The sequence below is a fragment of the Eptatretus burgeri genome, chromosome 1 (assembly GCF_056783735.1).
Source record: "Eptatretus burgeri isolate ZD-2024b chromosome 1, Ebu_testis_v1, whole genome shotgun sequence".
Lineage (NCBI taxonomy): Eukaryota > Metazoa > Chordata > Myxini > Myxiniformes > Myxinidae > Eptatretus > Eptatretus burgeri.
In genome coordinates this window covers 123,256,365-123,263,866 of record NC_140961.1, presented here as the reverse complement: position 1 = coordinate 123,263,866, position 7,502 = coordinate 123,256,365, and the positions used below count along the sequence as shown (strand labels likewise).

At 47.2% G+C, this 7,502-nt stretch overlaps 1 protein-coding gene and 1 long non-coding RNA gene across 3 annotated transcripts in view; one reads left to right on the top strand and one right to left on the bottom strand.

The window, feature by feature from the left end:
• Positions 1–7,502, bottom strand: part of LOC147035324 (CCN family member 4-like) — a 64,931-nt gene that overhangs the window by 23,539 nt on the left and 33,890 nt on the right. The window lies entirely within an intron of this gene.
• The window catches only part of LOC147035325 (uncharacterized), a 45,180-nt gene that overhangs the window by 23,626 nt on the left and 14,052 nt on the right, over positions 1–7,502 (top strand). For both annotated transcript variants that reach the window (XR_015062138.1, XR_015062137.1), the window contains one exon: positions 6,712–7,031. This is a non-coding gene — a long non-coding RNA (uncharacterized LOC147035325). The remainder of the gene's footprint in view (positions 1–6,711; positions 7,032–7,502) is intronic.

The following is a 7,502-nucleotide window of genomic DNA, read 5'->3' as shown; positions in this document are numbered from 1 at the left end:
CGGCCTTTTATCGGGTTTGGGGGTGGTGTTTGGTCTTTCACCTTAGACCCTTTACCCCTGGCTGGCTCCGCCCCTTTTGTCATTCTGATCCGATCTTGCCGTCAAACATGGACGTGGTAGGAATCACCAGCTTTCTCTCCAACGAGGAAGTCGTCGTGTTTGTCGGCGGAGATGTTGTTCGTTTGTGGATGCCGTTGCTGGCGAAAAGATGGCGGCGCCGTGGAGATGATGGTGAGGAGACGTTGTTCGTTTGTTGAAATGTTTGTTGTTGGTGAAAATATGGCGTTTTTTGTGGAGATGATGGTGAGGAGATGTTGTTTGTTTTAAAATAAAGATAGCAAAAGAGTAACGGCTAACTCAAAGATGCACAGCCCGGTTCATGAATAATTCCCGTTATACATCAGTGGGGAAATCGAACCTGGACACACACTTATCGACATAACTGACCTCTGAGGAACCTGAATGGTGTTCTGTGAATTTCCACAACCGTAACAATATGTGTGTGTGTGTGTGTGTGTGTGTGTGTGTGTGTGTGTGTGTGTGTGTGTGTGTGTGTGTGTGTGTGTGTGTGTGTGTGTGTGTGTGTGTGTGTGTGTGTGTGTGTGTGTGTGTGTGTGTGTGTGTGTGTGTGTGTGTGTGTGTGTGTGTATATATATATATATATATATATATATATATATATATATATATATATATATATATATATATATATATTGTTGCGGTTTCGCGCCCGCCGGCGTGCGAACGGCCACGTAACTCGAATAGCGGCACGTCGCCCACCGGACGGACAATCCCGTCGTGACCCTCTCGGACTAACGCTGGGAACTAGTCACGGGTGGGCCTTTCGGCCTCACCACGATCGTGCCAATCGGCCCCCCGCGTGGGATAGGGTTGCTCGCCAAATTCGACCTACCTAAGTACCCACACGGAGGGTAGACCGGGCGATCGCACCTCGCCGCAGGTCGACTTCGGACACGGGCCACTTTAAGCGACCCGTTCCGTACTATCGGGATAACCGAGCGGTGTTATCGTCGGCCTCGACGGTTCGATTAATTATCGGGCGTATTTGCCCATGACCAACCCTTTACGTGAAGTAAGATGGAGATTCAATAAAGGAAAAGACGAAGCGAAATGGGAAAAACAGTTCAACATAAAGCACATTTATTTCGCGATGGCACACGGATAGCACACATATACAATTATACACCAAAAGCAAATGTAAAAGACGAAACACCACAATAATGCACAAAAAGCAAATGTAAAAGTGAAACACAATGCAGATCTACCACCGACTACCGAGCACACGGCAACACTTATGCAGTTTTACTTCACAGACGGCGCCGACAACACATATACTCAAAGCAAAAGAAAAAGGGACCACCCTCCCCTATGAGGGGGCAGACGGGCCTGGGGCCGAGACCGCGTCGAGCCTACCCATCTGGTGATGAGCCGCAAAATGGCGGTGGTGCCCCGACTCCGCGGGCCTCGCGGACAGTGTCTGGAATGGGGTGGGAACGGGGCCCCCTTCTCACACTATCTCAGCGCGGGGGGAAACAGGAGGGGGTTGTTGATGCTCGGGGGGGGATGAGGATATCTCGCTGGCTCGGGTCCCGCGACGAGCGTCTCCACCGCGACCTCGGTCGCGTTATCGGCCTCCCCTCCCCGCAGCTCCCCGACTCTGACACGAGCGCCCTCTTGACCGCCTTCGCCGCCGCCACCTCTCCAACTCTCCACAGCTCCGTCCAACTGCTTTCTCTGACTCTTCTTGACTGACTCTTTCCAACTCCACTTCCCAACTCAACTGCCTTTTTGGCGAGCGAACGCGGCCCTTTATCGCCCCCGTGGCTTCGCTCCTTCATCTTCGACCCTTTACCTTCGACCCTTCACCCCTGGCTGGCTCCCCATTGGACCGAGGAAAAGTGGGCGTGAATGCTTTTTGATCCACGAATCTGCATATTGCGATTATACTCCGACGCACCTGGAGGCGGGGCCAAATCGCCCCACGCTCGCCGATAGGACGGAACAGAAGTGGGCGTGAGTCGTTTTTGATCCGATTGCTTCGGAAAGGCTGGTGTTTTTGCACCCGCTGCTCGGTGCGCGCCCTGCACGAGTCCAGTATCGGTGCCCACAAGCGGCGCGGGAATGGCGGTGATGCGATGGCTGCGAGGGCGAGTTGTGACGGTAAAGGTCGTGGCTGTGGTTGTGAAGCGGCGTTGCGGTTGGTGGTTGTTGTGTGATGGCTGTTGAGACGTGGTTGGTGGTGGTAGTAATGGTAGTAATGGCGGCTGGTCCAAAATAAAGATAGTAAAAGAAAAATGGCTATCTGGAGGGGTCGCAGCCCGAATGAATGACATTTATTCCCTCTAAACAACGGGTTTGGGCCTAACTACACATATACTTACAGAGATATCTCACCTGAGGGACCTGAATGGTGGTTTGCGAATTTCGTCAACCACAACAATATATATATTGTTGCGAATTCGCGCCCGCCGGCATGCGAGCGGCCACGTAACTCGAATCGCGGCACGTCGCCCACCGGACGGACAATTCCGTCGTGACCCTCTCGGACTAACGCCGGGAAATAGTCACGGGTGGGCCTTTCGGCCTCACCACGATCGTGCCAATCAGCCCCCCGCGTGGGATAGGGTTGTTCGCCAAATTGGACCTACCTAAGTACCCACACGGAGTGTAGACCGGGCGATCGCACCTCGCCGCAGGTCGACTCCGGACACGGGCCACTTTAAGCGACCCGTTCCGTACTATCGGGATAACCGAGCGATGTTATCGTCAACCTCGACGGTTCCGATTAATTATCAGGTGTATTAAGCCCACTACCAACCCTTTACGTGAAGTAAGATGGAGATTCAATTCAAGAAAAGACGAAGCGAAACGGGAAAAACAGTTCAACATAATGCACATTTATTCCGCGGCACACGGAAAGCACACATATACAATTACAACAATTATGCACCAAAAGCAGTTGCAGCAAACGAAACACAACAATGCAGAGATACTATCGACTACGCGAGCACACGGCAACACTTACACAGTTTTACTTTACAGACGGCGCCGACAATACATATACTCTTAAGCAAAAGAAAAGGGCCACCCTCAACGACAAGGGGGCAGACGGGCCTGTGGGCGCGAGACCGGGTGGAGCCTACCCGTCTTGTGATGAGCCGCAAATGTGGTGGCGGTGCCCCGACTCCACGCTCCTCTGTGGGTTTCGTTGGCACTGCTTGGAATGGGGTGGGAACGGGGCCCCCTTTCCGCACTATCTCAGCGCGGGGGGGGGGGAAAGGGGGGAATTGTTGATGCTCTGGGGAAAGAGGATAGCTGGCTTGCTTGGGTCCCGCGACGAGCGACTCCACTGCGACCTCGACCGTGCTCCCGGCTTCCCCTCTCTGCAGCTCCCTGACAGTGCCGAACCCCGACAGACTGACTCTCCTCCAGACCCGTCTTGACTGCTGCTGCGACACTCCGCCGCCACCACACCTATCCAACTCGCCCGGGCCCAAAACTCACTGAATTCGCCCCGCGCTCGGCGCTTTATAGTACGGCAGGAGAACCCATATGCAAATTTCCGGATCAGGATGAGCTCGGGGGCGGAGCCACGCTCGCCCATTGGACGGAGGAAAAGTGGGCGTGAACCTCCCCTGATCCTCGAATTTGCATATATCATTCTACTCCGACGCGCCTGGAGGCGGGGCCAAATCGCCCCGCGCTTGCTGATAGGACGGATCAGAAGTGGGCGTGTATCATTCCTGATCCGACTTCTCCTCGGAAAGGCCGCTTTTTGCACCCGCGGCTCAGCGTGTGTCCCACACGAGGCCAGGACAGCCTGACGCTCGGCATTCACAAGTGGTGCGGGAATGGCCGCAGAAGGAGAGGCGAAGGTGGTGGAGGGTCTAAAGTGGCGGTCCCTAGCCACGGTGACGCTTGGAATGGCGGTGATGCGATGGTTGCGGGATGGTGTGCTGTGAAGGTAAAGGTCGTGGCTGTTGGCGTTGTTGTTGTTGTGAAGTGGCGTTGTGGTTGGTGGTTGTTGTGTGATGGCGGTTGAGACGTGATAGAACGCACGCCTGGACATCTCAACAGCAGACATTACAGAACAGAAAAACGGATAGAACAGAAAAACGGCTATCTTAAAGGGTCGCAGCCCGAATGAATCACATTTATTCCCTCTAAACAACGGGTTTGTACTTACAGTACTTACAGTTACGGTTTGTAACTACACATGTACTTACAGAGATATCTCACCTCCGGGACCTGAATGGTGGTTTGTGAATTTCCTCAACCACAACAATATATACATATGTATGTATAGATATATGTATACATATGTATGTATGTGTGTGTATATATGTATCTATATTTGTATATATGTATGTATGTATGTATGTATGTATATATATATATATATATATATATATATATATATATATATATATATATATATATATATATATATATATATATATATATATATATATATATATGCATACCAATGTTGGCTCAATGGTTCGGGAGGTGGGTTTGGGATCCCCGGATCCTAAGTTCAAACCCCACGCGGCTGTTGGATTAATTCCAGGTGGGGTTGACTCTGTCTGTCATCCTTCTGAGGTTGGCAAAATGATTGCCAGTATGCGGGTTATACTGTCGGAGTGGCGACCCGTCCAGGATTGTGTCCAACAGCCAAGGAGTCTGCTTTGACAGCACCAACGCTCTGCACAGAGTGTGGTCCCAATGGATAGATGGATATATATATATATATATATATATATATATATATATATATATATATATATATATATATATATATATATATATATATATATATATGTGTGTGTATACATATACACACTCACTCACACTCACACACCCATCACACTCGTACACTCAGCATACCTCAGAGTTTACGTACATTTCAAAAACAAAAGCATTGAAAACTGAACAAGGTATGCTTTCATTTCAACGAAAATGGTCATCATTAATATTTGAAGTCTTTAATTTAACAACCACGTTTGTAATTGTTTTCTATGTAATGTCTGCTGTTGAGATGTCCAGGCGTGCGTTCAGTTGCCAAGCAGTTAGCGAGCGCTTGCCAAGCCAGCCGTTCCTTATCAACAGTTTAAAATGAAGTGCTTACTTGAGTGCTTCAGCCACTTGGCAAGTGCTATACAAGAATCTTAGTGACTGAACACACCCCAGATTCATTAATGGCAACGACGAGAAACATCTATACCATGACTTATTTCATCCAAAATCGATGAGTTAGTCCCTCAGTGGGCAGATTTTTCACATGATAAGTGGCAAGTTAGAGGTGCTGAGGAAAATTAGAGGTTGGTCGGAATGGAAAGTGGGTTTTATTTTCATTATTTATTATTCCCAAACGTGGTTAAATCGCTTTCTTCACTGTCAGTGATGCAGAATACACCAGAATACTGAGTCATTTTTTGCGAGTAATGATAAGGGGGTTCCAAGTAATACAGCTTCAAACTCGGTGATTGTGGTGACATGATATTAAATGTGTAATGATCCATGTAAGAATACCCTTTCGCTTTTATGAGGGGGAGGGGGGAAGGACAGGGAGTTGGGGTTCGCTGGAAGTCTTGGCACCACATGGAATAGCATGCAACATTATCTTCCCTGAAGTTCTACAAGGATAAGAAGAACAGTCAAACACTGATAAAATGTTATGTGAAATCCTTAGTGCTGAAGACGAAGAAGGCAAAAAGAGTAAAGACAAGAAAGAAAGAGGAAGGGAGTAGAAGAACAATGAAAAAAGATAAGGAAGATACAGGAAGAAGAAAGACAGAAGAACAGCGGTATAAAGAAGGAAGATAGAAGTGAAAAAAGAAGAAAAAAAACAAGGAATAACAAAAATAGGATCACTGGACCTGCAGCTTATCTGGGCCCTGTCCTAATCTAGTAACTCAAATTTGGTAGCATTCAAACTGGTGGTTCTGGAGAAGAAGATTTTTGAAGGAATTTATTCGACTTTCCCCAAAATTGACCAAGTCAGCCATTTTGACACACTTCCTGTCAAGTGATTGGCATGACCTCCACAATTTAACATCCCGACCCTGGCCTAATGTTGCAACTCAAATTTGGTAGCATTCTGACTGGTGGGTCTGGAGAAGAAGATTTTTGAAAGAATTTATTCGACTTTCCCCAAAATTGACCAAGTCAGCCATTTTGACACACTTCCTGTCAAGTGATTGGCATGACCTCCACAATTTAACATCGCGACCCTGGCCTAATGTTGTAACTCAAATTTGGTATCATTCTGACTGGTGGGTCTGGAGAAGAAGGTTTTTGAAGGAATTTACTGAGTCCGCCATTTTGACCTACTTAAAGTCACGTGACCGGAACGAGCTTTGCAATCCCCATTACCAGTCAGGAGCGGAACGTTGCTGCCAAATTTCAGCCGGATCGGCCTCGCTGTTTGGCTAGGTAAGTCGAAATAGGAGACGGACGGACAGTCGGACGGGTAGATGAACCTACTGAAACCAACGATGGTGGATTCAGGAAATTCCTAGGAAGGTTTGTGATGCAAAAAAATAAATAATCTATATTTTAAAAGGAGCTGTTTGTGTTTGTTGTGCTATCATTTGAGAATGGATGAACGGGTTTCAATGAAACAAGCGACGGTGGGTTCATGGAACTCCCGGGACAGATTGTGATGCGTTTTCTTTTTTCCTTGAAAAGGAAGGAGGTTCGTGTCTGGCCACATGGCCACATGTGGTGAAACAGCAAACGCCAACTTGTGACGCTGGTCATCCCCGCACGGAGAGCAGGATCGCTGGTTATCCTCACACGAAGGGCAGGATCTCCCAGGAATTTTTGCTGCTGTTGTTGCCCATAGATAAGCATCGCAAGGATGCTGAGGAAAGGAAAAGCCCAAATTTGAAAAAATGCTCGAGATGTGAGGGATCAGAGAGCATGCAGAGACTGGAAGAGTTCGTTTTCTGGAATGGACCATGCCCAATACATCACCCAGACGGTTTGATCAAAAGGAGGAAGAGAGGGTGAGAATTTATCATTTATTTTGAACTTCCTCTTAGCGTGTTATTGTATATTATGTGGAATTCAGCATGTAAAAAGGATGTGATGAATATCCCATTACCACTCTCCCCCTCCTTGCTTCCTGAGTGTATAAGCTTGGCCAGTATATATGTAGTGTGTATATATATATATATATATATATATATATATATATATATATATATATATATATATATATATATATATATATATATATATATACCACCTAATTTAATTTTTTCCCCATTAACCACAACCGTTTTTTCGTTTTTTTTTTGTTTTTTTTGCAATTCCGCAAACATTGATATTCCCATGAGTGAAACGTCTGGTCTTATATGCTCGTTAATTTATCAAGCGCATGCACGGTTCTCACCACGTTATTCTAATTTTTATGAATCAGACCTGTACACACACACACACACACACACACACACACACACACACACACACACACA